Genomic DNA, 24,494 nt, shown 5'->3' with positions numbered 1-24,494 from the left:
TTTGCACCACTTTACAGTTTATGGCAAGGTCTGGGTGCTGTTTGTGGTTGTGGTGGAACTTTCATTACAAATACCATTTTAAATCATTTGGCTTCCAAATGGTTGGTAAGGAGACAAGTACTAGATGTTAGAAAAAGAACAGGAGCTGTCCATGGTGCTTTTTCTTACATATGATTTTTTAGAAGTTTTCATCTAGCAGACTTGCTGTAGGCCACTGTTTGCATTTGGTGCTGCAACTTCAAATAATGTACTCTTAACTTTTACTTTGATTAGCAAAAATACTTACTGAAAGCATTTTTGGAACTCCCATATTATGTAATCAAGAGCAAAAAAGTCCAGACTAATCTCACAACTATCGAAAATTTCACAAAGTTACAAGTGTGTGGAAGACATTAACTTAGTATAGTTTAAGACTATGTAACATGTTAGATTTGTCTGTGACTATGAAGAGGTTTATGCTTTAGTCCTGGCTACACGGTATTACAGAGTTCTAAAATATGCTTTTCTATTAGTTTTGCTAACTAAAGTGAATTGTGACCTGCAAAGCTTCCAGCAGGAATTAATGCTGACCGCAAGATAATGGTTTCTATGGTACTAGTATAGTGTAAACAACAACAAAAAACCCACTTTGGTTTACCTGTTTGCTTTTGAAGTGAAATCTTGTCCTTATATGACCTACCATGTTTTGGTAGGATGTACAGCATTTCTCTCAAGTTTGTTTGCTATGAGATTGGTGGGGAGGGGGGAGAATTATTAAGCTGAAAGTTTAGCATCATGAAATTTAAAATCCCAAGCGGTATATAAACATTAAAAGAAACTTTGGACTGCTAATCCTAGGAAATGAGTTTTATGGATTGAATTCAACAAGGCTTCAGAAATGGTTCCATCTGCTGCCTAGCAGCTGGTGAAAGGATAAATTTAATTCATTAATTCATTTGGAAAAAAGGATCCAAGTAGTAAAGACTTCATTGCTCATAATGCATATAGGTGGGAATCAGAACTGAAATTTGGCATAATAGATCATATTTAATAATGAGCAATATATTTTCACTATTTTTCCAACAATCCTGAAAATGTATCTAACATGTTTTGAATTATGTGAATTATTTTCATTTTAGGAATTCATTTTAGTTATTACAGTATAGTTCTCTTTCTAAATGTAACAGTCTATGGTTTCAGGCTTATGTCCCATTACCTTGTCTTACAATTTTGTTTTATGTAACTTTGAAAGGCTGATGTTATTCTCTGAAACACAACTTAGGTTCATTCTGTCTATCAGTAAAACAGCTGAAGGGGCCATAAGCTGTTATCCATATCCATTTAAAGTGATGGATTTCTGTTAGTATTCAAAATGAAGATTTAATATAATGTTGTTGTTATATGCCTTCAAGTCAATTACGACTTATGGCGACCCTATGAATCTTTTTGGATATATTCATAGGGTTTTCATGGTAAGAGGTATTCAGAGATGGTTTTACCATTGCCTTCCTCTAAGTCTCCTGCACCCAGTATTCCCAAGAGGTCTCCCATGCAAGTGCTAACCAGGCCTGACCCTACTTAGCTTCCGATATACAAGTTCAAAAGTTAGATATCAAAAAGCTGAATGCTAGCAAAGACATACATACATTCTTTTTCCTAATTTTTATTGTGGTTAGAAAAAGGAGACCTTTTTCTTTCTCTCAATTCCCACCCCTTCCATATGTACTTTTCCCAGAGTTATATATTTTTCCCAGAGTTATATATTATAATCAAGCGACATTTTGTTGTTGGTCACTTAACTGTGGGACAAGAAGTTAATATAATGCTTAGATATAGTTACTTTAGAAGATACTTTAGTAGAATTTACTGATTTAAGTAAGAATTCCGACTATCCCAAAACAAAATAAAATAAAATAGGAGATATATAAGTTGGTGTATATCTTCCTATCTTCCTTTAGAACTATTTTTTAAAATCAAGCAGTGAATGAAAAGTTATCCAAACTTTGAGACTGCCTAAAGAATTGTCTAAAGCCTAAAGCCTGCCAATTTCATTTAACTTCCTTAGTTTTTAACCATACACGGGGTAGGCAAATGTGACTACCATTCATTCTGACATATGCACTGAGTGACAAACTTTAGATGCTAAAGCAACTATAATACATGCCATGTTGAGCATGTAAAATGGCATTTGTGAGTGTTTCTGCCTCAGATGATGATATCATGAATGATATTTGTTTTTTCCTGTTCCCTCTTGCCCATAGCTCACTGTGGTGGGTTTGTTGGATTTACTATAAAGGTTCTGTTCGCACCCTGTGGGTTGGGTTAAGAATTAGGATTTATGCATTTACTCCTACTGCTGCATTGTTTATACAGCTTTGGTTTAGTTTTGATCCCCCCCTTTTTTTTTGCCTTTGAGGCTCTTCCACAGTGTCAGCTGCTGACTGATAGTAGGAGAACGGCCTCGTGGTGTGAATGAAAGGGACCTAGCGGTTGGTAAACAGAGATAAGGAATAAATAGAGCACAGGCAAAAGGAGATAGTTCTGTGAGAGCCCAGATTGCCGCCAGTCTGTTCAAGTGAGATGCAGTGCCTGTCCTTTTCCTAGATTAAATTAGTGTGCGAAATCTCCAGTGACCTCCTCCCCTTCTCCCCATACTCTTTAGCCAAGCTGAACAGCCTCTGCTGTAAAGTATTCATTTTATCCAGGGACAAGTTGGACAATAGAACTCTCCCTGATACTTATGGACAGCTGTCGTCATTCAGAGGGCTTTTCAGCATTTTCATTTTTCATAGGAGTTAAAAGGGTTTATGCCTTGTAACTGAAGAGAGGGCAGAAATACATGGATGCCAACTCTGAGGTTGCCTGGAAAGGGGGGGGGATACACCTTTTGCCAACCTGTGAATGACTGTTCATCTTTTTGTTTTGCCGTTGTTTAAAGGGATTTCAGGATGATAATGTGATTACACTGAAGCATGAACTGGATGGAGGAAATAACAATAAAGTGCAGGCACTCACAGGGTCACCAAAAGTTATTGCAATTATTAAAGGTCACCAGTCCAAAGCTTTCTGAGTGTCCCATTCCCTTATTCCCCATTGTTTTTGTTTAAATCTGCTGTCTTTTCCTTCCAACAAACTCCCAAGAAACATTAAAGCCTCATGAGATACCTCTGTGGTCTCATTTTTTTTTTAGTGATTTACTGCAAATATATTCAGCATCTGACTGATTAAATAGACCTTCGGCAACCTTGAGGGTCACTGTGTAGAGTATGTACATAGAAAATGCATCAGCCCATTGTACCCTGGCAGCTAATGAGATTGGTCGTTAAGTAAATGACACAAAGCCTACAAAAAAAGCTTAGCAGCTCACTAGAGTATCACAGAGTGTCCCTGCACACCACACAACGACACAAACACTGGACTAACCTAGCCCACCCCTGCTTTATTCTACATCACTGCTTCCCTGATGTCAGCGCGAGAGGCAGAACAAAGGCTAAAAGGCACACGGTAAGTCAGTCTGACAATTATGCCCTAGGGAAAAAGTAGAGCAAATCTTATCCTAACCATAGGCTTGAAAGTCCGTTTTGGACTAGCAGGTCATAACGAAGGGATCACTTTTGTGCCACTTCAGAACAGGGGGAAATGTCTTTGGAATCAGTGCCTTTTTCTCTCTGTGTCATCTTTACAAAAGTTTTGGATTTCTAAAGTAAAGAGGAATGGAATGCTCAGTGAACTTAATGTTGCTGTGACTTCATAGGATGTTGTGGAAAGAAATGCATTCTTTGTCAGATCCAAATACAGTAAGCACCACCTCAGCTGAACCTTCATATCATCAACTTTGCGAGAATCTACTCTTTTCTAGTTTTCTGAAAAACTAAATCTTTTAAAGATGCACTATAGAAATAAGTATGTATTAATTTCAGATTTCAATCTACTTGTCAGATGCTAGTTCCCTTGAATAAATGGCATGACATTTAGAATGATGTCTACAAAAATGAAGCTTTTTATCATTTTGGATGTTCAGACAGAAGCCACACTATTAAATCATGGTATCTTTTACCCTCTTTTGCCCATTTTCTTCAGTTGAAAATAAAGATGTGAGGATGTGTTTACAATCATAACACTAGTAGCTGTTTCTTTGTAAATCAAGAACAAAAATTAGATACAGGGGGAAACAGCTGTTAATCTTATTTGGTTGCCTGTGTATGTGTTGTTTTATGCTGCACTAATAATGGCTGAGCTTAGTAGATCAAATAATCTTTTCCATACACTTCTGTTTTTAAATTCTGGAAAAAATGGCAACAGGAAGTTGCAAGAAGTCTTGCTTGTGCACCTGAAATATTTTCTGCTGCTTTTACTTCCAAATTCACAGGAGTGTGTGTGTGTGTGTGCGTGGGCGTATTATATGGCAAAATATAGTTACAAGATATTTAGGTGAATCCCATATTTTCTTCTCGAGTCACAAAAATATGCTGATCAACATGATAATGAGATCATATATTTCCCTTTGTCTAGTCAAGTCAAGTCAGTTAATATATAAAGAACAGAGTGTTTGTTTTTTGCATTACAATGTCCCATGATTTTCCCTTTGTAATTTAGAAGCCTTATATTTTGGAAAAGAAAATTGCTCATGTGATTTATAAACCTATGTTAGAATAAACAGATTATTTCAGCAAACTTTTCCTACTCTGCTGAGGCCAAAGTATCTTAAAACACATTTACTTGGAAGCAAGGTTCATTAATTTCAGCTAAACTTACTTGCAACTATTACAGGTACTGCAGTCCAGACTGCAGTGAAGTTAAGAAGAATTTTGATACAGATAACAGAACACACAAAACAAGATGTTATTTGTGTGTGACATTTGTCACAGACCAATTGCTGTCACTTTCTAGAATGTTTAAAAAGTTAAATTGTGAACAGTGTTAATAGCACAATTAGCAATCTGTACATGCAAAGTACCAGGTTATCCATCTACAACCGTACTTTACACCTTCAATTTCTTCTGCTTGGACAGCTGAATGAGAAGTGTGTGAACAAGCTCAAGTTGATAATTATGATTTTACCATATGTTATTGGGACTTTGTATCCCAGTAAGATGTTTATGTATGTTTAATACCCTAAAGCATGGAATATACGATTAGCTGGTACTTTATATATATATATATATATATTTAAGTTAGAGCTTTAATTGGAACTTTCCTAATGTACTTTAAGTGTATAATTCATTTCCTCTGTAAGGTGGAATTCTTACCTATAGGTATAACATTGCTTCACTGGAAACTTTCATAGCATCATCAAGTGATTGTTACTGTATTATATTTGCACCTTAGGCTGTCATAGCCAGTGGTACTTTCATTTGTTAAGTCTACATGACTGTAAATTGTCTAGCCACTTTTCATGGCCATGTGCTGGTGAAATGATTTGTCATGCTTGAATAAGAACTGTACATACAATATGTGTCTAGAAAAAAAATATATTAGACTCTGTGATAGCATTTTTTAAATCTAGTAATTTCCATAAGGTTTTCCCTCACCTTTTTTCCATAAGCATGTCTGTTTCTCAAAGAAAGATAAAAGAAAACAGTTTCTGCATGAGTTTTAAGACTGGCCATAATTTTATCACTTTTTGTATGGGACAAGGCTTGGTGCTCTAAAAACATTATGGCAAGAGGAAGCCCCATCTTTGCTAAACCAATCCAACAGTATCAGCTGACATCAGAGTACAATTTTATTTCCTAAGTAAAACTCTATGCGTTTGCTTTATTGGTTTGACTATTTCTAACACTGACATTTTCCCTATTTTAATTTCAGAAACCAAAAACTGACAAGAGTTTCTTATATTTTCCCCTTAGAATATTTTTATGACAATTACTGACAGCAGTCTCCCAGGCTCAGATACCTGATGTTACCTGTGTAGTGACACCTAATGTACCAAATGACAAGGGCAGCAAGTTGAAATCTCTGTACTAGTATCTGATTGCATAAATGAAGAGTAGTTCCAAATATTGAGAATCCTGCCCCTACATGTGTGTAAATAATATGTGTTGATTACTTTAAAAACACAAAGGTAGCTCTGAGTTCTATGAGTATAATCAACTGCACTAAACTTGAAATAACTTTAACCAAAACTATGTTGTGGTTTGTAAAATATAAGCTCTCATCAAAAATGAAAATAAAATAAATCTTGGCATTGCCAGGTAGCAGGTGATGGGGAAGTCCTCTACCTGAGACTGTGGAGTGCTGTTCAGACTAGACAGTGCTGGGCAAGTGGGCAAATACTCTTACTTGGTATAAAGTGGCTGCCTAAATTGCTATGCTCCAACTTAACTTTTGACAACAAACTTTTGCTATAGCTAAAAAAACAAACTTTATTGCTATGTCAAAAGTTTATTGTCAATAGTTAACTTGTTTGCCAGCACTTTCATTTTAAGCTCTTGGTTTATAATGGGAAATAGAAGTCTGAGAAATGCAAGCATCATGAACTGGAAGCAACTATTCACATTCTTAATATTTCTGTAAGTTTTTCACATCACAGATATATTTGTCAAAATTGTTTTCATTTTGAGTGACATTTGGAACTCTAATATTTATTCAGAGTCTTTACAAGTCACTGACTAAAACTTTGTCTTCAAAAACTAATTTTCCTCTTTTCTCATAATGCAGTCATCTATGTAAAAAAGATAACCCCACCTCTACCCACTGTTATCAGGATACATGTGAAGCAGCTGGATTGGCACAGTTATGGACTATCAGGTCAATAATCCCTGCACTAAGAAGGATTTACATTGTACAGAGTACTGATTCTGTTGATTCTCAAGTTTTTTTAAAAAATCCTCTTTAAAAGCAATCAAAGAATTCTTTGCCCTACCAACATCAGATATGTGATACTAAATAAAATAGTGAGCATTCTTTAAAACTGCATCTATAGATTCAAACTGATATTTACAATGTCCAAATACAGTCAAACATTTAAATGGGACTTATTTCCAAAAGAGACTATGTTTTCAGAGTGCTATACAAGATTGTTCTTCAGTGACATTTTCTTGTCCCTTAATTATAGTATGAAGATATAAATCCATTTGCAAACAAAATAGCTTTTTCTAAATTATGTATTTTGTGCTTGTAAAAATAGCCAAGCAATTTAGTCTTAATGTACTCTTTCGCATTGTCTCTTGCAACCAGATCCTAAACAGAAGTAAGGATCAGAAGTAAGTTGCACTGAGTTTAAATGAGGCTTACTCTGAAGAATGTGTGCATAGAATTGCAGCTTTAATTGTATATAAGATGTATCACTAAGCACTTTAGATTTGAGCACCCTGAATTTAATGTATGACTGCTAAGTTCTTGTTACCCATCTAATTTTTGCATTGACATCAGAATAATACCACAAAGCCTATATTTTTACCTATATGGGGATGCAATAAATATGTTCAATGTCCAAAAAGAAAAGGTTAAGAATTAGTTTTTCCAAAATAAAAAAATGCCATTCTCAAAAACAGATGGAAAATGCTTATCCAATACAGTCAACAAGCTACTAGGAGCTATGCTTGATCAAATACCAGAACAACAATCTAGTGATTATTAAAATATGTCACTTTTACCAGATTTTGTCCGGATAATCATGGCTTTTGTACAAATGACAATTTCACCATCTTAAGAAGCAAATATCATAAGGTAGTTCTACATATATTCTTGACTGAGTACAATCAAAATATGTATTCAACAAATAATCACTCTTGCTAAAGAGGAAAAATACATAATTTTAAAGTTTGTGGTCAACTTGTTTGAGCAGACCGCTATCTGCTCTGTGTGTGAACTGTCACTCTCAGCAAAAAGGGTTAAAAGAAATGCATTCTGTTGCATCTGCTTATTAAATCCCTTACTTTAGTAGAAATTCAAATTTTGTAAGATTATTCGTTTTATTGATGCATATAATTATAATCACAAGCCATCTGCTGATTTGGCAGGCATGGTTAAAATCTCTAACTCTCATAACCTTTCAAGTACAGTGCCCTTGGGACTCTATTTCACTTTTATATTTTGGAAAACACATATGAACAAACAAGACAGGTCATCTGCCGAAAGTCAGACCTGTTAAAAATCCCTCTGTGTTAGAGATCCTGGGCCTAAGAATAAAGAAATATCCACCCTTATCCAAGTATTGTGTTTTTGGGTTTTTTAAATTCTATCTCCAGGAACAGATTATTCTCTCATGCAGTTGGGGAATTTGATTTTTTGCTAGGGATTAAAGCTCTTTTCTCTCACTCTTGGGACCTGGGTTCCATGTCTAAATTAAAAGAACAAATATTGCTCAGTTTGGTTGTCACAGGTGATTGAAACACAATTGACCTTGCCTGTGTTTGAAGCACATTTTATTTGGAGAACAGGTATAGCAAAGGGACTTAAATATCAACTTCAGACAAAACGTTCTAGGATCAGATCTTACCATGAACTCACTAAATGGCCTTAGTGAAACATCTCTACCTCAGTTTCCTATCTGCAACATCATCCACCGTATAGAGGAGTTCTTTGAACATTTGAAAGTGCTATATTAATTCTAATTATTATTTGAATGCATTCTTAGACACCTCTTTTTGGACTTTATCAGTGCTTCTGTTTTTAACAGGGAAGATTGTCTATTTTGCCCTAATAGTTCCTTTCACCATGAAAGGAACCAAGTCCTCCTTAGATTTTGAGGACTGGAAATGGCAATACACAAAATGTAGCACCTGTTCTATATTCCCATTGGCCTGTCTTTTTCACATGCTTAACTATTTTTTACACATTTGTGTCTTGCTGACCACTCACCTTTATTTGCCAGGTGTCATCCACTCTGGCTTCTGGTGAGAAGGGAAAGAAGAGTTTGTGGATGATCAAACTTGAATTATACTGATTTTTTATTTTTTATTTTAATTTCCTGGAACATGGAATAATATTGAAGGGTGGGTGAAGAAGTGCAGCAGAGCTGAAGGCTACAGGTGTAAAACTGGGAGTACATTAGAAGTAGTTTAAGGAATGTTCCATATTCAATTTAGCTGAATCCAGACATACTGTTTGTCATTAGGGTTCCATAGTTTAGACCTGTTTTGCCATATTTCTCACTGAATCATAAGGTGAAACTTTGCCTTCTGTTTAATCAATAATACATAAAAGGAAAATATATGTGGCATGCATATTACTTTGCACCTTTTGGGAAGTTTGATTCTCACACCACTCACCCCTTTATAGAGAAACAGGAGGTGAATGCACATGTTTGAAAGTGTCTGCACAGCTGAAACTAGGAAACTGGCTGAATGTATCTCTGGTTTATTTTGCAACCAATTAAGTATGACATCTGTTGAAACTCAGGAAACCAAGGCTCCCTTTTTATAGAGTTATTTGAACTCTTTGTCTTTTATGTGGTAATCACACATGATAATCTATCAAGAAGACAGGGCACCAAGTCAATGGAAACTATTTTAAACAGCTAGATTTATATGCTTGGGTCTATTGGGGGTGGAGAGCAATACCGAATGTTCAGGCATAGAAATAACATGATCTCCCAGTAAAGTGCTTATTGTCATCAGGATGAAATGATAGAGCCACTTTAGTCCCGTTGGCCTCATTGGAACTTACTTCTGAGTAGACAGGTATAGGGTTGTGTACACCTTGCTTACACCTTGCTTGTGTAAAATGCATCTGTATCAATATGATTACAGAGAACCTTTCATTGTGTGGTAACTTTTCAGTGAGCAAATGGCCACATAGGGAACCAATGCTATGCAGCACCTACTCTCTTGTGAGCAAATTTTTACCAGGCCATGCTTCTGCTTCACTATATTTGTATTTGAGAATGGAAACATTTTATTATTATTTTTAAATTTTATTTTCTCACATTTATATCCCGCCTTTCTTCCATCATGAGACCAAAGGCGGTATACATGTGGTTCCCAGGCTGTGGCCTATCCAGACACTATATAGAGCCAAACGTGCCTAGCTTCAGCAAGCTTCAAGTGCCTTCAGACCATAGCTTAATAAAATTGTCCTCACAGTGGGTTAGATGCTACTGGAGGCGTGTTTTACTGTGGTCAGTTTCTGTTTGTGGTTGCCTGTAACCACTCATCATGTGTGCAAGAAAGGTTGCTACTTGTAATTTATATCATGGCTTATACAAAGCTTTGGCCAGATCCAGAACTCTGATACACACATGAGCTTCACATGAGTAAGGTCTGGGAATTATGTTATGCATGCTTACAACAGCACTAGGTAGGTCACTACTGTTTTATGGGAATAAAAGATCAGACAGAATTAATCAAGGGTACCAGTAAAAGCTTGGTCCATTAGGTCCAAATCTAATAATCTGTTCACTGGGCCCCACTATCTGTTTTATGCACTTCTCTGTGAATCTTTTCAGAGATGGGCTTTGAAAGTTCATGTCTTGCTCTTCTAGCTCCTAATCCTGTCTCCAAAGGCTAAAATGAGCTATATAAGGAAAATCCCAAAACTTATAGTAGAACAATACCTTTATTAGGCCAATCAAAATGTCACAAAATAATAAGCAAGCTTTTGAGTTCTTGGTCTCTCTTTTGTGACATTTTGCTTGGCCTAATAAAGGCACTGTCATACTATGGATTTTGGCATTTTACCTTTGCTTTTTGTATAAAGAAGTTACCTTTCCTGATTTTGGTTAGTCTTCAAATTAAGATATTAATCAGGGAAACAATCCTTTCTGGAAACAATATTGTAAATATAGTTGGACCAGCCTGTCATTTCTGAACCAGAAGACATCAAGGCAAACAGTTTCACTTTTATCCTAGTCCTGACCATACATTTCTGACAGCATATTTCTGGTGGTATTACGAGTATTTTATGATCTCCTGTTGCTGCTGGAGATATTTTCAGAAATAGAGGGAATGTGACTACAGCTGAACTCAGTACCTAATTGTATCCCTTGAGTGTTTACTGTGGGCAAAGAGAGGAATGATATGATGGGAGACACCCCTTTAAAACCAAACAAACAAAATGAATAACTACCTCCACTGCTACTATAACACCTGAAAAGGCCTATATTGTAAATACCCCCGTGTGTGTGCTCAAATCTGTCTTTGCTGTACATATATGGTTTTGAGTTTTAATGCCCCACTCTGCATTCCAAGCAATTGGTGGCTATCCATGCATGATTTGAGAGTACATTCCCCACTCTACATTCCCAGCAGCTGTTGGTGGCTGACATTCACATAGCGAGCAGAGCAAGATATGTGGAAAGTTCCTGCAAATTTCATGTCTGGGACGGACATCCATGGCTGCAAGGAGGCATCAAGTAGTAGACTTAGCAGTGAGTATGGAAACTGTCCCTTTAGGTGATATTAATTTTTATTACATTTTAGAAGCACATTGAATGCTAATCATAGACACCCTAGTTCTCAAGTGCCAATGCTGTCTGCTGCTTGCTGTAATGCTGCTGTTCCTATGTGATTTTTTTTTAAAAAAATGCTATGTATTATTTTATATCTTGCTCTTTTAGCTCACTTTTTAAAAGCCATTTCACTGGCAGTGATGATGGTCCTATAGGGCTGAATGTGTGTAAGATATCAAGTATGGTAATCAATCAATAAAATTTCAAGGGACTTCTTACAATATACTCTCCATAGAAGAACTGAAAAGCTTCAGCACAAGCATGAAAATGTGATGAAATGCTGGATTCAGGAAAATGTCTAAAACTTTTAAACTCTGCATATGTTTTATGTCTTCTCATGGCTCTTATTAACAACATGTGCAAAGAAAGGTAATTTTAAAGCTGCAAGATGTTTAGAAAACTACTTTTAAATTAAGTGTTGAAGGGGAAGGTTGAAATATTGTGTGTATAACTGCATTTAATCTGATTCTCCATTCATTGAGTAATCTTGTTTTTCATCCTCAGAACCCAACTCATGCATTCCATTTCCCAACTCTGTTCTCCTTGTAGCTTTGCCAAAAAAATCCCCCCTTCTTTCTGCTGCACTCACACACGGAAGTCTGTCTCTGTACAACTCTTCCAAAAATGATTTAGAAACGACCTCTGGTTTGTATTTTACAGGCTGAAATTTGTTAACCCCAATGCAAACTATATCTAGTAAAAAAAAATAGCTCTTCCATATATTCACTCATACCATATTTCATTCATGCTCAGTTGTATCTTGAGGGAGGCCAGGGAGGCAAACAGATGATAAAGCACTAAAAAGTGTTCAAAACAAAACATCTTAAAAACAAAAACAAAGGTCAGAGGCAGTATGCTTCTGAATACCAGCTGCTGGAAACTGCAGGAGGAGAGAGTGCTCTTGCGCTCAGGTCCTGCTTGCAGGCTTCCCTTGGGCATCTGGTTAGTCACTGTGAGAACAGGATGCTGGACTAGATGGGACACTGGCCTGATCTAGCAGGCTCCTCTTAGATCTTACGGCTTGTTGAAAGAGGAAGGTCTTCAGTAGGTGCCAAAAAGATAACAGAGATGGTGGCTGTCTAATATTTAAGGGGATGGAATTCCAAAGTGGTAGGTGCTGCAATACTAAAGCTTCACTTCATTCATTGTGAGGAACAGACTTGCTGATAAGATGGTAGCTGCAGGAGGCCCTCACCTGCACAGGGCAGTGATCATATAAAACCTCCCACACACCCACTGCTCTGTCCCCCAATGTATGCCCTTAGACTGGAAATAGATTTTAGGTGAAGAATGACAGTATTACATCTGAAGAAACACTGAATAACACCTGAACTCTAGTCTACCAAAATCAATAAACCAAGAATATGTAAATGGAGCATAAAACTGAAACAACTTCTGAATGCTTTTTAAATGATCCACTATTAGCATGTGATGTAATTATTGTAATTCTTTTTGTTTTGTATAAGCATGGTATTCTTTTTGCAATTCTATTACTTTTACCAGTAAGTGTTCCATCTTTTCTAAGTGCTTGTTAAATTTGTGGTATCACTCTGTCCCTTTGTAGCCTAATGATGAGACTTAGCTTTTAGGGATTACATGCCCTCCAACCACAAGGTAATGTTACCCAATGTGGCTTCTAATAACTCTTTACCTTTATCTAAACTTGATCTCCAGCTTTGCTAATGTAAGGGCAACCACATTTCTCATTATTTCTGCTCTCTACTCACAAGGAACATCTGTGATACACTTATTTTTAGAAACAGATCCAAGTAACTTCTGGTTATTATAGTTCCAAAAACTGGAGAAACATCCATTGGTGTTTCTTTATCTCTACGGCCCTTGGTGCAACCTGAAATCTGGTTTGCACCTAATGCACTTATATAATTAAGTCTGCATAATTCTTCTTGCATTCCATCTCTGGGTTCAAAATCAGCACAACTCTAAATATGAGTTGCTGGGGATCAAGAGAGAGGTATTGCCCTCATGTCTTGGTTATGTGATTCCTACAGGCATCTGGTTGGCCACTGTGGGAAACAGTTTGGACTAGATAGGCCTCTGATCTTATCCAACATGGGTTCTCTTATGTTCAAAGTTCTGGGGCTTTTTCATTGTAAGTAGAAAGGAAGGTGGAAGGCATTCAATGGCGTGCAGAAAAAAAAAAGGTGTGAACCCTGAATGCCTAAGGAGGGAGTTTCAATGTATTTATTGTATAAATTATATAGTTGCTAGAAACTCTATATGCACCGAAGGTGCGAAAGTACAATACTGCAGCAATCAAGTAAATTCTCTAGAATTGACTAGAAAATTTACTTGATTGCTGCAGTATTGTACTTTCGCACCTTCGGTGCATATAGAGTTTCTAGCAACTATATAATTTATACAATAAATACATTGAAACTCCCTCCTTAGGCATTCAGGGTTCACACCCTTTTTCATTGTACCCAACTTTTTGTCTATCCCCTTCCCCTTTTGTTTGTTTTGCTTAATATCCAGCCTGAAAAAGAATTCTGGAGAACATGAAAGTTCACTCACTACTTTTTGACATTTTAATTAATCCTAATGAAGGAATTGTACTATTGTGGCATTTTTAATGTATCCACTTACAACAACGCCTCATCTTTATGGTATCTCTGTATTTCACATAAATATTTATTTCAAATGTTTTAGGACTTTGAGAATGAATTGTCAATACTATGCTTCTCAGGAAACATAAAGACAGGCACAGTTTGCTGACTAGGGGTTTTTCTCAGTGGTGTGGCTGTAATATCTTCACTGAGCGCTGAAATTGAGAAAGTACAGTTGGGTATAAAGTGTTGGCATAAGGTTTAGCAGTGATAAAGAGCAAATGCTGTAAAGGTTTTTTTTTTTTTTAAACACCTTTGGAAGGATGGTTTACATATGGTGTCCTATTTGCACCACCACTGATATGTGGCTCAGATGCCCATCTCTCCAGAATGCTGTCCAGAGACTGAAGTGTTCAATATAGCAGGGGAGCTGTCCAGGGAATGAGTCATTGAGAAGAGAACAGGAGAAGGTAAGACATCTGCAATGGCTAAGTAACTAATGAGCAGCTTGATAGCTGCCTCACTCCTTTCTGAAGTGATTCAAAGCACATGTTGAGCCTGGCTTTTTCCTCCTAAGTAGGGCGGCTCAAGGATGGGTGGACTCATGCTGCAAGACAGGCACAACACCTTTTGTTCTAAGCTTTTGCTCAATTATGCTGCTCCCTCTACTCCTGGGTGTGCTGGAGTCTGAAACTGATCAGGGTTTGCTGAGTCCCTTGAACACCCAAGCAGGGCATTTCTTTGGATGGTGGTCTTGGAGCCTACTGGCAACCTTTGACCCTAGAGGTCAGAGATGGGGGAACCTATGGTCAAACCTATGGTCTTGTTCTGGGTTGAGCCAGAAAGGGAGATAGTGGGGAATCTGTCCTGAGAGGATGATAGAAGGGGGCTCAAGCATTGACATCTGCCCTGGAAGAAGATACTTCTCTTGAATCCTGAACAGGAACAGGTTGTCCATGGGATGGGAAAGCACTTTATATATGCTCAGAGGCACTTTTCTTTATTATATATTATTTTTGTTTCATCTTTGCTTTTTGGAAAGAAGGAATGGAGTCACCGATAGATCAAGTGTTGCTAAAGGCCATGGTTAGAAGATGCAAGAAGGGGCTGAAAACTAAAAGCACCTATGTTATTATTTTTTAGTTTCTTTACTGGCTCCACTGTTTCATCCAATTTTGCTCAGGGGGTAATAGAAACTCTTTGCTGTTGATACAAGTCATTAAATGTGTTAGACAGCATTTCTTGGATTATTCTGGCCCCAGCATGAAGCTGCAAAGCTAACCATTACTTTTGTGGTGGATGGTTCCATAAACATAATACTCCTTTCTTAGTTATGTAATGTGTGTAGTGTAGTCTCCTCAGAAGAAATTCAGTGTCAGTATAAAGATGGGACTTCCCAAAATAGGATTGTATCCAATGTTTGTCCTACTCAGGGTAAACCCACTGAAAATAATGGCCATGGCTAATTTGGATCCATTCATTTCAATGGGTCTACTGTGAGTACAACGTAGCTGGACAGAACCCTTAGTTTCTTGTATTTTCTATCAGATGTCACAGAAACAGGTATTTCTGAACCACATTATGAGAAATAGTCATGAACTTTGACTGGCAAACTTTCTAAGTCAAGAATCAAACCTTCACTTAGTGGTAGAGCATGTGTTTTGCATGCAGAAAGTCCCAGATTCAATCCCCTGGCATCCTCAGTTAAAAGAATCAGGTAGTAGGTTGTGTGAAAGACCTCTGGCTCATCCACTGGAGAGCTGCAGCCAGTTAGAGTAGACCAGGGGTCACCAAGTGGCCTTTGCAGGAACACATGTGCCCATTCACTGACACCTGCAGGGTCCCCCCCCCTGAAATTAGGCTTGAAAGAAGCATTCTGTTGTAGCCAATAGAATAGATTGTGGTGTGTTCTTAAGCGCAATGTATGTGCGGTTTTTTGAGTTTGCATATTTGGCCCAAAAAACATTGGTGACGACCACTGGAGTACACAATGCTGGACTAGATAGACAAATATTCTGACCTGGTATAAGGCAGTTTCTATTATCCTAAGCTCTTTGAATGTCGGAATCTTCTACATTTAGCTGAGTTCCCATCTTCATTTTCATTTCTTAGAAGCCACATATGCTAAGATCTCATCATAGACGTAACACAGGAAAACAGGAAGCTGCTTTATATCGAGTCAGACCATTGGTCCATCTAGCTCAGTATTGTCCGGCAGCAGCTCTGCAGGGTTTCTTGCAGATGTCTCTCCCAACCCTACCTGGAGATGCCAGTGACTGAACCCGGGACCTTCTGCATGCAAAGCAGATGCTCTGCCACCAAGCTACAACCCTTCCCCAAAAGTACTGAAATTGTTCAAATAATGGGACTATTTATAATATTTATAACCTGCACTTTATCCTAAGATGTCAAGGTGGGGGCAATAAAAATGTATGTAAAACTAGTCATTTACAAATAAAGCGGATTAACATTTTAAATCATCAGAAACAGCAATTTTCTAAAAATTCCAGCTCAAAATTAAAAACTACTGAAGTCTACTTAAAGTGTATTGTTATATATGTTAATAAAATGTTCAGTTCTTATTTTTAATAAATATACTGGAGTGGAGAAAAGGGGGTACGTAATTGAGCCAAGCTCTTAACGGTTTTTGGCTTGAAGTCTAGGGCTGCTTTCAAACTGCACTTTATTCCATTATTCTGACTATTTCTTATCTGCTAATTTTTGCATTGTATTTGATTTCTCACACAACATACAAACTAGTTCCAGAAATCTTGTTGAATATAGTGCAAGTTTAGCACTAATTTTTGTGACAAATAATACCAGAAAAATCTGTTTGCAAGCTTGGGAATCTGGAAAATCACAGGAGTTTCTCGCTAGCTGCAGTCACTCATGTGACAGGCATCCCAGCATGCAGTGCATTCCTGCCTTTTGGCGTGTGCACTTTTCTTGGGGGGCTTTTTTCCCCTGACAAAAATCATACCAGTATTGCAGCATAGAGGCAGGTAGCAGCAGCATTTCCCACACCCACCTCTGTGTCTATAAAACTCAAAAAAGAATGTCAGATGCTAAAGGGAGAGGGATTGCATGGTGATGGGACGAGATCAGGATGGGATGAAATGTGAAAGACATTTGCACAAAACGCAAGTATATTGGCTGAAAAGGCTACTGTTCCTTAATGCAACAGGTACTGCAGTGTGAAAGGAATTTTAGAAATCGGGACAAAAGAACTACCATTTCAAACCATTAAACTAACGTAATAAGCCCCATGTCTGAAAGCAGCCTATGAGAGAGTATCCTAGTAAGCACTGTTGTAATATTCTTCAGAGCTAGATATGTACAATCACTGTCAAAAGAAAACTGCACAATAGACAATGGTGGTCCTGATTTTGCAGCCCCAAACAAATCATCAAACAAGTTACTCAGAGGTTTACCAAGTCTTTGGTAGGCCACTGTTCATGGTTGGTGGGCTGTATTTGCCATTTGTTTGTTGTTATGTGCCTACAAGTTCCCTATGAATGTGCCTTGGCGACCCTATGAATCAGCAATCGCCAACAGCATCTGTCGCGAACCATCCTGTTCAGATCTTGTAAGTTCAGGTCTGTGGCTTCCTTTATGGAATCAATCCATCTCTTTTTTGGCCTTCCACTTTTCCTACCCCCTTCTGTTTTTCCGAGCATTATTCCCAGCATTATTCTTTTCTAGTGAATCCTGTCTTCTCATTATGTGTCCAAAGTATGATAACCTCAGTTTCATCATTTTAGCTTCTAATGGTAGTCAAGTTCTGCAGGCCTCTTATGAAGACACAGCAGACCTGCCAAAAGAAAAAGAAAAAAGCTGGCAACACTAAATGTGATAGAGCATTACTAACTTCCTGTGTGTCAGAGTGGGCTTTAAGCCCCAATAAACCCACATGTTGTACTCAATGACAGACATTATGTTACTGAACGTGTATTAAGAAGCTACCAACTGTTTAGCTGTACATTTCCTCCCTCTTGAGCACCCAGAGATATATCTGTTATTGTTGTAGTAACAAATTGCCAGATCATGCCATTAGCTCCTAATGAGACCACCAATAGCCTGAGACCATGCTGCTGCTTCATTGCCATCTCTTTTGGAACTTTTTTTTAGTGCTTTAAAATGTAAATTACTTTTGAATGCCTTGCATGAAACACGGTATATAAATGCAGTAAATAAATAATAAGTAATGGCTCTTAGAGGAACTGCTGGAGGGCTTCCATGAATGGAAGGGGTGGTATTTTGTTCTCCCTTCCCAGTGTAGCACCATACAGCACTTCCCATACTGAGTCAGAGGGTCACCCAACCTTCTGGGGCAGATTTTTATGGGCTGCAGGGAGCTGGAGAGTGAAGGAGAAGCCAAGACTTGAGAACATCCCATTCTGTCAGCAGGACTGCTCATGGAACTCTGGATCCAGCCCGCACTTACCATGGAATTGTTTGGTTTGGGGTTTTTTGTTCTTGAGACATAAAACAGTTTTGAGATGATGAACTCAGCTCTTTTGGGGGTAATTTCTAATGCACTTAAAGTTATGTTGCTTCCAGTTATGCCTATATCATGTTTAGAGATGAAGGTCCTAGTTGGTTACATGTTGTTCTGTAGACAGGCCATATAGTCATGAAAATGATTAGAAGCAGAATTCAGAGAAAACACTAGAGCAACTCTCATGAGGCCACTGAGGTAACAGAGAACTGAACATTTAGGCACAGGTGGTAGAGTCTGTATTCATTTTTAACATGTGTGGATCCTGCTCTTTCTCCAAGGAGCGCAGGGCAGAGTAAAAGTTTCAGTCCTCTCCATTTGTTTCCTTACAACAACTCTGTGAGGTAGGTTAGGCAGAAAGATAATTACCGGCTCCTAAAACAAAGGAAGTAGTGCTATATCAACTCAGATCATTGGTCCCTATGTGGTCCCTCCATATTGTCTACACTGAGTGGCAGTGGCTCCAGAGTCTCAGATGGGGATGTTTCCAAGCCATAGCTGGAGAAGCCAGGGGTTAAACAAGGAACTTTTTGTATGCAAAGTATGTGTTCTACCACTAAGCCGTAATCCTTCCCCAGGGAACTTCAGGGAAGTTTGACCAGGGAACTTCATGCTCAAGTGGGGATTTAAAGCTGGGCCTCCTCAGTCCTTATCTGACATTCTAACCACTACCTATAGAGACGCTATACAATAGGAAGAGAAAAAATGGCTGCAGGCAGAGGGGTATTTGAAAGGGAAGGAGAAGCAATTGGGTTGTCTTATTGGAATAGGAGAAAGGAAGCAACGGTAGCAGTCAAACAGTATGCAATGTGACTCTGATCCATGTGAAGTTTCTGGTCTGTGGCTGTTAGACATAGGAACCTTGGCAATTCCTTGTCTTAAGATAGGCCTGCACAACTTGTGACCCACCAAGCTAAATATACCTAACAGCTACAGAAAAGCTTTCTTCCTGAGGAGGATTTGTCTGTTCTACTGAGTGGAGTTTGCAGAGTAGTTGGAACTTATCAAGTATTTTTTGAAAACTGGAAAGGTAAAGGGGGAAAATTACTCTCAAATACATTGCATTTTCAGTAACAGATGCCTTTGATACAGACATCATTGTCGTATAGGCCATCCACTTTTCTGGATAAGCTGTCAGTTTTCCTTATCCATGACAGTGTGTTGTGCTGAGGGTTCAGTATTTGGGGGTTAGTGCAATTTACTTTATTTTAAAAATGCTGTTTTGTATGTTGAATGATAGTGCAGAATGCTACAGGAAGACTGTTGAAGGGAGGCCATATTGATAGTGCATTAACTCCTGTGCTGAAAGAGCTACACCAGCTGCCAATATGCTACTGGGCCATGTTTAAGGTCTTGCTATTGACATATAAAGCTCTGAACAACCTGGGACCAGGCTACCTCAGATAATGCCTTACCTTGTATATGTCTGCCTCAGAGCTTGGAAAAGTTACTTTTTGGAACTACAACTCCCATCAGCCCAATCCAGTGGCCATGCTGGCTGGGGCTGATGGGAGTTGTAGTTCAAAAAAGTAACTTTGCCAAGCTCTGGTCTGCCTGGAACCTCAGGAATAGGTTCTCTTTGTAGTGCTGCATGCTCCTGAGGTTCCTCTTATGTCCACTTTGCCACACCTGCTCTTTAGAAGGGGTGAACTTGCCACACATCCCTCTTTGGGAGAAGACTTGAGTAGATCTCTCCCAAGGAAAGATGGCCTTCGGGATCTCATGGGCTGGGGTGCCCAATAGGAAGGGGCAATCAGGCTGCTATTTAAGCCTGCTCCACCCCTCCACTTCCTTCTTCACTTCTACTCCTTCTACAGTATGGGTTTTTACTTGTTAGCCTTTCCAGGGGGAGCCCCTAATTGGCCCTTGGGACTCCTCTTTTTTGTCTTCTCCACAGTGTAGGTTTCTTTGATTTACTCTTGATGTATGTACATATTTGGTCTGTTTGGCATTCATTGCAGGCATGTAAGGGAGTTTAAGAATTTAATTGACAGGCACCCTGAGGCATCATTGGGTTAAGGGCATTCTTGAGTCACCTTCCTCAGCCTTTGGTTTGGGGGGTCCTTGGGGCTGCCCTTTAGGCTTGGTATGTGCACTTTGGTGGACAGCAGGGCCCAGATGTGCATGTTGGGTTCACATACCCAAGGCTCACTTAGCAGGGAGGGAAATTTTTTTCCCAATCCTTGTCTGGGGAGCCATGGAATGGAGCTGCTTATGTGGCCAGGGGAGTGGAGGGAAACTTCTCTCATATATATTGATGAAAACCTGTTTACCCTTATTTACATAATTTGATCGTTGTTTGGCAGATCCTATTGTTCGACAGATTCTGTTGTTATATTTGAATACATATGACTTTTCCACTATTGTCCTCTCTTAGAAGTCTTCTTCCAAGTGTTGGCAAGGACTAGGGCCTTTAGTGTGGTGGCATTTGCTCTTTGAAATCTGCTTCAAATGAACATCAGGCAGGCACCTACAATTATGGAATTTAGGTACCTGTTTAAAACTCATCTGTTCACTTCAGCTTTTCCTTAGGAGTGATATGCCTTTGTTGAAATATTAATTTGATTTACTGGTTCGTGATGTACTTGTTTTATGAATGTAATTTTATTTTGGTGGTATGTACATTTTTGCTAACAAACAAACATACCTTTTCAAATTAACCTTATGTGCATGTAGGTCAGGATCACACCCACTGGCCCCATCTTCACTTTTGTGTATTCATCTGACTTTTATTACAAGACATGAACACAGCAATATGCACTAAACTCTTTACAGGATGGTCGATAAATGCATGGCAGTTGGGCATGGAGCCAACTGGTACAATCTTGATCACCACCGCCACTATACACATATGCTCATTCTACATTATGTATCATCTGGAAAGGCCTCGTATGTTATATATTCTATGTGACATATGTATTTCTAGTACTATATATTCACCTAACCTGTCAACAAAAGTCTGCTCAAATAAAGTCTTACATCACTTTCAGGAAAAGCTTGGCTAGGACTTGACAGATTTCCAGAAGGACAGAATTCCCCTAGGAAACAACCACTAAGAATGCCACTCTCTGTTCGCTCACTATTCTTACTTGATATCTGGAGGGCAAAATCAGGGAGATCTTGATACATTCTGAGGTATGCACAGTCCAAGTAATTTAATCTTCGCCATGCCCCCTCCCTGGTAGGTTTCCGCCGAGAATTGAAAACCTGGCTGTTTAGGCGTGCCTACGGGACTTTTGGGTAATCTAGTTTTATTTTGTAAAGATGTGGGTGGGTTTAGATTAAGTAGAGTCTGATGTTGTATTGGTATTTATATGTTATATTTTAATTTTCTGTACATCGCCTAGAGTGGCCGTTAATTCGGCCAGATAGGCAACTTAGAAATAAAATTTTATTATTATTATTATAATCAGCAAGTTCTTTGAATTGTGCTAAGAAGGCAATGCTGAACCAACAAAACACTTCTTTGCAGCTTCACAAAGTACTGTAGCAAGTAGAATAAGCTACACTTAAAGATCTACCCAGCAAAGCCTTTTCAAGTTGTAAGGATGAACCCATAGAATCATCTGTAGCTTGCTCTGACCGGTATACTCCACATTTTGCAGATAACGTCTGTCACATTCATTTTTGTTTAGGTGCTACATTTATATCAGGGTATGTACCAGCAATCAGCTTAGCCTCCATTAGTCACAGTTGCTTGGATGAATTTTCAGATGATTAACCTTGAGGATGAGCTTTGGAAGGTCCATGCCATGATATGGCTGCTCAACCCCTGAACTTACTTCTAACAGCAAGCAGTTAAAGGTTGTCAAATGCCTCATTTGCTGAGGGATCTGATCCTGGAGGTATGATAGCCACATTCCTGTCCATCTAGTGACCTTGGCAGTTATAGACTATATATGTCCTTTTTTGGGAATGATGGTTGGGGAGGTAGTGGAATTTATTTATTTATTTATTTATTTTATTATACTTGTATACCGCCCCATAGCCGAAGCTCTCTGGGCGGTTTACAGTAACTAAAAACATTAAAACAAATACAATTTAAAACAGATCTTATAAAAACAATTTAAAACACAATTTAAAAATTTAAACAGTATAAAACACATGCTAAAATGCCTGGGAGAAGAGGAAAGTCTTGACCTGGCGCCGAAAAGATAACAGTGTTGGCACCAGGCGCACCTCGTCAGGTAGATCATTCCATAATTTGGGGGCCACCACTGAGAAGGCCCTCTCCCTTGTTGCCAGCCTCCGAGCTTTCCTTGGAGTAGGCACCCGGAGGAGGGCCTTTGATCTTGAACATAGTGTATGGGTGGGTTTGTACCGGGAGAGGCGTTCCATCAGGTATTGTGGTCTCAAGCCGTGTAAGGCTTTATAGGTCAAAACCAGCACCTTTACTACACAGTCTCTTGGGTGAATCTGCTTATCTATGGGAATTTCTTTGCTCACTGTGGTTGATATCTTACACCAGCTTTTGCCTTTGCCAACCTGGTGCCCTCCATATGTTTTGGACTACAAGTCCCATCAGCCACAACCACTATACCCATGGTGGCTGGGGCTGATGGGAGTTCTAGTCCAAAACATCTGGAGGACATCAGGTTGGCAAAGGATCTCTTATAACCAAGAAAAAGGCAGCAGGAGTGAGATCCTTTTCATTCTTCTGAATCACTCTGCATTGGCCATTGTATCCTTCTGGATCACCTTTGATGATCAGAGGATTGCAGTAGTTCTGTTCCTGCCTCCATTGCAGATTCCAAAAGGTAATGCTGGAAGATGGTTGTTCCTTCCCATGGGAATTAATCCTTCTCTCTCTCCAGTATTGTAATCCTTCTTTTTGACATGAACTTGAAATCAATGGGAGACTTTGGCCGGCAGTTTAGAATGCAATGTTATTAGTACACTGATGACATCCAGCTCTGTTTTTTCTTTCCATCTGAACTAGGTGTGGCAATGTATCGGATAAGGATGAATAAAGCTATGCTAACAAGAGGGTGATTATGATTGTGAGAAGATTAAACATATATCTTTGGGGGGAATTGGCTGTTTTTGGATCACACTCCCCTTCAAGTGTCAGTCAGGACAGGTGCACATTTTTGGAATGCTTTTGGCTCCAGGATGCCCAGTACTGCTTTAACAACAGGAAGTCTTGTGGCACCTTAAAGACAAACAAATGTATTGCGGTATAAGCTTTAGTGGTCTCAAGTCTACTTTATAAGATGTACAAAAGTTTTATGTCATAACAAATTGGTTAATCTTTAAAGTGCTACAAGACTTTTTGTTGATTTTGCTGCAATGTTCTAATATGGCTGTTCCTTTGGAACTAAGTAATGGTTGTGACAAAAGGGCTTTTTAAAGCTTCACCTCATTCACCAACTGCACACACAGCTAGAATACAAAGATCAAGCTACCATCACTCATACTTTGATGACATCCAGATTTGGCTACTGTAAAGTATGACATGTGGGACTGTCCTTGAAGATGGTGCATATATTTCACTGGTTTAAAATTCAGCTGACTGAGAGTGTAACTGAAAGCTGCTAATGGTGTAAGCCACTATTTTATCTGTATATTATGTTAATGTTCTGCTTTCAGGCATGGTTTGGTCCCAAAGCGGCTTGCAATTGAAATTGCACATAGAAGTAGAATATATATTAGAGATTTTGTGTGTGTGTTTGTGCCAATGATAACCACCCATGTCATCTTACCAAAACTGGAAGATGCTGTAGATAATATTCTTATTCTAACAGGCATTGTCTCCAAGTTTACTATAAGGAATATATTGCTTATTGAAATTGTTGGTTACTTGTTTCTGAGCCCACTTCTAGGTGCCAATTTTAAACTTTAAATCCCATCTTGGTACTGAGCATTTCAAGGATATTCTTTTCTGAGAAGCATCTTCCCCTTTGTGAGCCCCTTTCCCAGAAAAAGTGGAAGCCTTGGTCCAAATATTAGTGGTTACTGATATTAGGTTGTCTACAACAATGAATAAGATTGTTTAGTGTGGTGGCTCCAGAATTATAGAAGCCTTTCTCTCTGGCACTTCAGGGTATGTGGTGGTTCTGGT

The 24,494-nt window shown here is 38.6% G+C and overlaps 1 protein-coding gene across 1 annotated transcript in view; it reads left to right on the top strand.

Annotated features, from left to right (window-relative positions):
- The first annotated feature begins 3,421 nt into the window (after positions 1-3,421).
- ST18 (ST18 C2H2C-type zinc finger transcription factor) overlaps positions 3,422-24,494 on the top strand; it is a 188,115-nt gene continuing 167,042 nt past the window's right edge. The window contains exon 1 of the mRNA XM_061600648.1: positions 3,422-3,483. The gene's annotated coding sequence lies outside the window, so the exon portion shown is untranslated. The remainder of the gene's footprint in view (positions 3,484-24,494) is intronic.

The sequence above is a fragment of the Rhineura floridana genome, chromosome 1, assembly GCF_030035675.1.
Source record: "Rhineura floridana isolate rRhiFlo1 chromosome 1, rRhiFlo1.hap2, whole genome shotgun sequence".
Classification (NCBI taxonomy): Eukaryota; Metazoa; Chordata; class Lepidosauria; order Squamata; family Rhineuridae; genus Rhineura; species Rhineura floridana.
This window is presented reverse-complemented; position numbering and strand designations above follow the sequence as displayed.